The 8,547-nt window shown below is 44.5% G+C and overlaps 1 long non-coding RNA gene across 1 annotated transcript in view; it reads right to left on the reverse strand.

Moving 5' to 3' along the window:
- Positions 1-2,596: 2,596 nt before the first annotated feature.
- Positions 2,597-8,547, reverse strand: part of LOC116095031 — a 74,111-nt gene continuing 68,160 nt past the window's right edge. The window contains exon 3 of the long non-coding RNA XR_004120408.1: positions 2,597-2,696. This is a non-coding gene — a long non-coding RNA (uncharacterized LOC116095031). The remainder of the gene's footprint in view (positions 2,697-8,547) is intronic.

Below are 8,547 nucleotides of genomic sequence, written 5' to 3' on the forward strand. Positions count from 1 at the left end.
CTTCCTCTTCCTCAGAGACCCTCCTGGGACCTGAAGCTCCACCTACTTCTCTTCTTCCCAGCCTAGGCCCTAAGCATCTTTATTAACCAATCAGGGATAACTTGGGGGGGGGGCAAGGTTTACACAACAAAAGCTGGTATGTGTGAGGATTCACTCATCTTGGAAAAAAACAGATCTTGGGGTACAGAATTTAGCACTTGAATATAAGTAGCACCAGACTCAAGCCTTTCCATGCCTATTCAATCTTTAGGGGTGTTCTAGGGTTTTCTGCTTTCTAGAAAACAGGCTCTAACCTCTCCTTTCTAGAGTGTCCCCTGAGCAGCATGTCCCATCTCACCCACAGTCGTCACCTTTACAGGCACAAAGCACTCACTATGTCCCATGGAAACGTCCTCAGCTGCCTCCTGCACCAGTGGGAGCATTACCTCATCATAAATAAAGCTTCTCTTCCTAGATGGTGCTCAGCGTTGCGCAGATGTGATCACTTTGTAGAATAAGCATGGTGCCTGGGGTTAGCTTCTGAGGCTTTGGGAATCCTGAGCTCTGTAGTGGGAATGGTGGAAGCGTCACATAATAGACGGTCACTAAGATTCATTCTAGTTCAGGGTCACCATGGTGCTGAGACTCAGATCTGAGACTCAGATTTTTAGCTTAAACTGACCCTCACCAAGAAATGAGGAAGATAATAAAATAATTTTCTGTTCAAAGTTAGACAAACTACCTGGCCCAGGCTATTTATTAAAATAAAAAGCACAGTATATTATAATGGTGCCTTTATGACACTAAGTTCTACTGTATTGTATCCAGTACTGTAATCCATGGTATCCCTTACTGTCCATTCCTGTCCTACACAGTATCCTATACCACACTAATTCCCATTTTCCAGTGTAAATTTCCACATCAGTCATAGCTTTTATATTATTTTGACTCTATAAATAATTTAAACCATATTCCTTAAGAATAAACTGCAGTTACATAAAATAGGTTACCTCTTGAATATTAAAATATCATGTGGGAAAGAGACCTGTCCCAGAGCAAGCCCTTCCCGGTTACCAGATGGCCTGTCCAGCCACAGCTCTAAGCTTCTACCAGAGCCATTCCCTGCCTTGGTACACTTCTAACCTCTATTGATGGCCTGTCCAGCCACAGCTCTAAGCTTCTACCAGAGCCATTCCCTGCCTTGGTACACTTCTAACCTCTATTGATGGTTCCTGTGATTTTTGCCAAGCTGCCTCACACAACAGTCATTATTTTCTGGCATCTAAGGGCTTCATGAATTGTAAATCAATTCAAAACCGATCAAAACACATCAACTTCCACTTAAAAATCTATTCCAAAGCAGAATAGTTTTCCATTAATCCAAAATGTCACTGGGAAACCCACCGTGACAGTGACAGTCTTCCTCAATAGCAAGCACATTTGCCCACTTTAGCCTTGGAGATGAGCTTAATGAAATGTCCCATGGTTCTTTCTGTCTTATTTTCAGTGTATCTTCATTGCAGGAAAACATTTTGAAGGATATTTGATAGGAGGTGGTATTGTGTGTTGGGGGAGGGGGTGCGTGCACAGCATGCAAGCAGGGAGACCAACCAAAGGCCCTGACCTCCCTCTGTTACACTCCACCTTGTTTTTTGACACATGGTGTCTCACAAGCCCTAACGCTTAGCACTTCAGCTAGGCTGACTGTCAGCAAGTGCGGACACTCACCCATCTCCACCCGCTGCTCGGCCCCACTGCTGGGGGTACAGATGTGGGCCCAGTACACCAAGGCTTTTCCATGAGCACAGGGATCCTATCTCAGTTCCTCATGCTTCCGTGGCAAGTACTTAACCAATGTGCTCTCTCCCCTCCCCAGATGGCTTCTCCTGACTACAATATCACCACAGTCTAAACCTGAATCTCTCTGGTAGGTGCAAGAGCAGCGATGGAGGGTGGTCTCCCGTTCCCTGCTGGGAGCAGAGTCTGATCTGAGAGCTGTAGGAATGTGCACACACCCCGATGCTAATCTCAAGCCTGCAGTTTGCCTTAGCTGATTAACAGGGCCACTCTCCCCCAAAGCAAAGCTGCGTGTGCTGCTGCTGTTCATGTGCCTTCCTGGTGCATCTCAGAGTCCACTTGCTGCCCAGATAAGGTCTGGAATCTCTCACTGTGGATTTTTACCCAGGTCATTCACAACTAAGCCTCTGGCTGTTTTGTCTTGTGAAGCCACTGGGTCTCACTCACGAAGAATTTTTAGGACATCAAGTCTAGCTCCCCTGTACCATACTCCTTCTGTTAGAACCTATGAGTCCATCTGTCTAAAGCTACAGAATACACAGCTACTCAGCAAGAGTGGACCCCACAGAACCCATGACCTTTGGGCAATGAGGACCTGTGTGTAAGTCAGTTCTACTGCAGCAAGCACTGCACTCGCACTCGGGGGGGGGGGGGGGGGGGGGGGGAACGGAGGTGAGGCAGGAGGGAGGATGCTAGTAATGAGGGAGGCCTTGCTTATATAAGGCAAAGGCTGCATAGGCACTTTTGGGGGTCCTCTCAACTTTGCTCCAAAACCAAAATTAAGTGACTAAGTAAATAACTGAAGAATAAAGTCTTTGGGCTGGAGGATGGCTCAGTCACTGAAGGCAATTACGGCTTGTGCAGAGGGCTCAGGTTTGGTTCCTAATATTGTAGCTAACAGTCATCTTCAATCTGCAACTCTAGAAAAAAAAAAAAAAGGCTATTTTAAAAACCTTCGTTAAATGGAACTGGAATCACCTGGCTTCCACTTTCAGGTGGGAATATATTACAGATAAAAATATATAGGGGCTCAGTGTCATCCTGTAATAGAGGGACTTTTTAAAGATTTGGCCTTTCTTACTTTATGTATATGTATGGGTGCAGGATATATGGCACCCCAGAGACCAGCAGGGGTGGATCCCTGTGGGGCTGAAGTCTGTGCGCTGCCTGACATGGGTGTTGGGAACTGAGCTCAGCTTCTCTGTAAGAGCACTGTAAGCCATCCCTTCAGTCCCGGGGTGACTTTTACCAATGCAGACATTGAGTCGCCTTTGAGCTCGCTTTTAAGACAAGCAGTGTGTGAATTGTTTACTATGTACCAGATAGCCTTTGAAATAGTTTTATTGCATTTATGTGAGGGGTAGCAGGCCATGTCACATGTGGGGAGAGGGGATCAAGTCTAGGACCAGGGGATAGAACTCAGGTCATCAGGCTTGGTGGAAGTGCCCTTACAGCTGAGGCGCCTCTCAGGCCCCTGTATCACACATCTCTGTAAACAATCACAGTACATCTATCATGTCAGCACCTTCAGATGCTGTTCCATTATGTCAGATGCATGTCCATCTACTGTTCCATTATGACAGCTGTAGCACAAACATGCTCATGGATCACTCCTTTCCTTCTCTCTCTCTTTCCCTTTCTCTCTCTCTCTCTGTCTCTGTCTCTCTCTCTCTGTCTCTCTCTCTCTCTGTCTCTCTCTCTCTCTCTCTCTGTCTCTCTCTCTGTGTCTCTGTCTCTCTCTCTCTCTCTGTCTCTGTCTCTCTCTCTCTGTCTCTGTCTCTCTCTCTGTCTCTCTCTCTCTCTCTCTCTCTCTCTCTGTCTCTCTCTCTCTCTCTCTCTGTCTCTGTCTCTCTCTCTCTGTCTCTCTCTCTCTCTGTCTCTCTCTCTCTCTGTCTCTCTCTCTCTCTCTCTCTCTCTCTCTGTCTGTCTCTCTGTCTCTCTGTCTCTCTCTCTCATCAGCCCAGCAAACGCTTGTCCGGTGTCCTTAGTGGACTAGCTGCTCCCGGGAGCACCGTTCTGGAGCCAGAAGGCAGAGAACTGGACCTGAATGATGCCCTCACAGCTCTGGGAACTGAGACCTGCTCTCCCAGCCCGGAGTTTCTCATCTGTAGATGAACTGCTGATAAGAAAGCCTGAGATACAGAGACACATTAACAAACATTCATTCATTTGTTGCAGATTCCATTTCCAAAAAGGAAGGAGTTGCTGGTCATTAACACAGAGGATTCTGAGCACCACAGAGTATGGTCCCACTGTAATAAAGTATAGATGGATTATTAATAAAATGACAATTTTCGGGGGCTGGCTAGATGGCTCAGCTGGGAAGAGCACTGACTGCTCTTCTGAAGGTCCTGAGTTCAAATCCCAGCAACCACACAGTGGCTCACAACCACCCGTAATGAGATCTGACGCCCTCTTCTGGTGCGTCTGAAGACAACTACAGTGTACTTAATGCATAATAAATAAATAAATCTTTAGACCTGAAAAAAAAAAGACAATTTTCCAGAAATGAAATGCATTTGATTAATACGAATAATCCATACTCTATAATTCAGTGAGAAAGTTTAACATGTTATTATAATTTTAAAAGTTGCTTTTGAGTTCCACTATCTGAGAACAGTTCCACCAGTCAGAACCCCCAAGGACTGCTCTAATCCCCACCTTCCCCGCCTCTGCATAGGCAGAAATAACTCAGAAAGACACCAAAAAGTGTAACAGGCAACAGACATTTCACAAAGGAAGAATGGTAAAATGTCAAGCCATCATGTGTGAAAGAAAGCCTGGGTGCTGGACAACAGTGCTTTCATTGTCAGTGGCTGCGGAGGACAAGGGTTTTTCTTTCGTTAATCTCTCTCTCTCTCTCTCTCTCTCTCTCTCTCTCTCTCTCTGTGTGTGTGTGTGTGTGTGTGTGTGTGTGTATGCGCATGCATGCACACATGCTTACATGTGTGCACATAAGGGTCAGAGGACAGCTTTAGGTGTGGATCTCTTCAGAGGACAGCCCTAAGCGTGCATCTCTCTGTCAGTGGGTGAAGGTGCTTGGTGCCAGGTTTGACTGCCTGAATCAATTCCCAAAACCCACGTGATGGAAGAAGAGAAGAAGCAGCTCTCTGCAGCAGTCCTCTGCCCTCCACATGGATAGCCTGGGCTCTCAGGAGAGGCAGGGTTAATGAGAAAGAATGATGGGAAATCCATGGAATGGTTATTATGACGCTAGCACTGCTGAAGAGTAGCAACTACTGCTAGGGAAATAGGGGGCAGACAGAGAAGGAAAGTTATTCTACACTAGTATGAGTCACAGTGGCAACTGGGACACGGAGTTACTTTATTAGACCTTGTGAGACGAGAGATGCCAATAGAAGCCTAGGAATCGGAAGGGTCAGAAGAGACCCATGGAAATTTTAATAAATAAATAATAGAGCCCTGCATCCCCGCAGTTCTTCATGTTTCATAGAAGCTATTAATGCAAACAAGAGTGGAGAGCTGCAAAGTTAAAGGCCGGAAGTCTGTGTCCGCCCAGGTGGTTCCTAAGGGAGCTGCATCGGCCTCTTGCCTGCTCAGCTCTATTGGAAAGGCACTAGCACCCCCTGGTGGCAACATTGCGGAACCACCCTGTAGTCCTGGAGGATCTTTGAAAGTTTCAGACATGCATAGAATGGGAAAGATGGCTACAATAAACACTTTATACCTTCAGCCATGACTATCAGCTATGTTTCCATACTCCTGGTGATATATGTATGCCGTGTGCAAGTAGATTACAGATGCTGAAATGTCATGAACATTAATTACGGGGTAACTAAGCACTTTCTAATTAAAGGCAGGCTCTGAAGGAGTAAACGCAACCCTGGTATTTTAAATCTCACTAAGACTTAGAGTGGCTAAGGGGCTCATAGGTTCCAGTGATGAAAATACCACTACTGTTTCGCTGGTGGACATAGTACCAAACCACCCTCTAAATATGTATCTCTTTACCCAGGATAAGTGGAGCTTTAGGTCCTTATCAGAGAAACTTCTTGGGCAGTGGATGCTGGCTAACACAAAAACTCTCAAGGAGTTGAAACACAGAGATTAGGTATCTGTGGAAACTCAGCCACAAACGGGACATCTGTCTTTATGCTTGCGAGCTGTAAACCAGGATCCAGTAAAGGTTCCTCCTTTGTACTTGCTGATGTGTTCTGGAGTCTCTCGGTCTAGACTATGCTCACTACTTTGTGGGCCTCCCATGACGCTAAAGTTCTTGGGGTCAGCCGTCTAGTAAAATGGCCCACTTTCTAGATCTGTGCAGTTGTCCCCGCTTGACTAAATAAGTGCGGGCTGTTTTGTCAAGAACCTTACACAGCGGAGTGTCTGCATTTCTAACTGCGGCGTCTCAGAAACTTCGGGGCTAGCCTGGTCCACTTTCCGTGCTGCTGCTTAGTCATTTGGCTAAGGTGTGACCTCAACATTTGTAAACTAGCACTGTAAGAGGTGTGTTACTTAGAGAATATGACACCTAACACATTTTTATACAAGGTTTGCCATGTGTTGATGATTTGTGGCTTGAGTCGGCTGTAACACTGGGGGATGCATATGGCAGTTTTCTATTACTGGCATTCCTTTAAGAAATATGGTCAAACTGACACAGATTAGCCTAATTATAAACCAGGATGAAAAAAACAGAGCAGACAACTGTGGTATTGACAACACTGTAAACATCCTTGGCAAAATCTATTCTCCTGACAAAAGGAAAAAATTTAGAACTTGGTATATTGTGTCTAATCACATCAATACTATAATCCTGAGATTATTTTACATGTACTATAAAAGAAAGCAAAGGAATACATTCTTCTAATATGCACATAAAATGAGGTAGAGAAAAAATGTTATGACGCATTGTACTTGAAAACAGTGAAGATCACAGAGGCCTTTGGGACAGGAGTTTACTTTAGCAAACCTTGGGAGATGGGATTAATTATCAGATAGAAGCGTGTGATTGTTTTCTTTCATCTAAAACCAACAAATTTCTTCTATACTCTCAGTGATAAACGTTTAATTATGTTATAATCGAATTAATCTCTTTTAATGGCAATTACTTTTCCAGATCCTGCTCAAAAAGCTTTTGCCTACCCTCAAAGACAATTTAAATATATTTAAATTTTTAATATTATATTTAAATTTAAGTTTTTATAGGTTTATGTATAAGGCTTATATATGGGGTCTCAAGTTCTGTATTTGATGTGAAACAGGCACTAAGGTTCTTTTGTGGGTATTCAGTGATTTTAAGAGCATACACTGTCCTTGCAGAGAATCCAAGCAAGTTCAGCTTCCTGCAGATTTGTCAGGCAGTTCACAACCCTGTAACTGCAGCTCCAGGGAAATCCATGCCTCTCTCAAAGTTCCTGCACTCACAGGCACAGACCCACTCACAGGCACAAACCCACACACAAATACACATTTTTAAAAAATCTCTGGGGCTGGAGAGATGGCTCAGGAGTTAAAAGCACGTGCTGCTCTTTGGAGGGTACCAGGGTCACTTCCAAAGATCCATAGGGCGTCTCACACTGTCTCTAACTCCGATTCTAGGATGCCCTCTGCTGGCCTCCGCAGGCACTGTACAAATGTGATGTACATACATTCAGACAAAACACTCAGACACATAAAATGAAGAGTAAATTTGAAATGTGGTTTTTAAAAAGTTGTTTTGGCAGGGCTGGAGAGATGGCTCAGTGGTTAAGAGCACAGGCTACTCTTCCAGAGCAACTGAGTTCAATTCCCAGTAACCACATGGTGGCTCACAAGCATCTGTAATGGGATCTGATACGCTTCTGCTGTGTCTGAAGACAACTATAATGTACTCATATACATTAAAAAATAAGTAAGTCTTAAAAAATTTTTAAAAACCTGTTTGGGCAACTTTGTTCAAAATAAGGGGATGGGGCAAGTTCTCTGTGTATTGCTTCAGTGCCAAGTCCTGCTTTGCCATGCATGAGGACATGGAACAGAGCCAACAGTGTGTGGGCCTCCACAAGTGTCGGTGGATGCTGTGGGTATAATGCCTGTTTGTATAATAATGTACATATTTTATACATTATTAAGATTATGACTCCATGATAATCAGAGGCAATACCAGTCAGGGAGGTGAGGGTGTGTTTAATTTCTTAGCAAATTGATTAAACGCTGAGATCTTTAGGACAGCCCTCAAGGCTGTGGGAAAGAATGCTGAAAACACAAGTTCTAAAATGTATAATTTCTAAACTATGTAAAATATAAGGATGCAATATGAATTGTATGAGATTCACAGATCTAAAGGAACAGAGGCACCATGAACCGGCTGGTCAGAAAGACACTAAGGAAGGAGATAAAGAGATTTAGGGAGTGGCGATCGCAGGGACAAGACCCCACCCAGTTAAAGTTGTTTGTTTATGCTTACAAAGGCTGGGAGATGCCTGAGTTCAAGGTCAGCCAGGGACGGAGGGAGTTTGGTCCAGGCCCAGGTGTGGTAGGAATGGTAATTTCAGGGTAGGGTCCCACCTAGGTAAATTAATTGTCTGTGCTTGTGCTTGCTGTCTCGTTCTAAGATTCAAGAAGCTGGGGTCTTGGGCTGCTCATTCATGGAATCATCAAAAGGGAATCTGGGGTGATGACTGAATTGATATGTAAATAAAAGACTGGGCTCTTGATCTGCAAGAAATGAGCTATCAAGAGTTATTAGAATAGTCAGAGAAAGCTGTCTTGAGCAGAACAGGCAGAGAGAGAGAGGCAGAGAGAGAGAGAGAGGGAGAGAGGGAGGGA

Source organism: Mastomys coucha, unplaced genomic scaffold (assembly GCF_008632895.1).
Source record: "Mastomys coucha isolate ucsf_1 unplaced genomic scaffold, UCSF_Mcou_1 pScaffold17, whole genome shotgun sequence".
Lineage (NCBI taxonomy): Eukaryota > Metazoa > Chordata > Mammalia > Rodentia > Muridae > Mastomys > Mastomys coucha.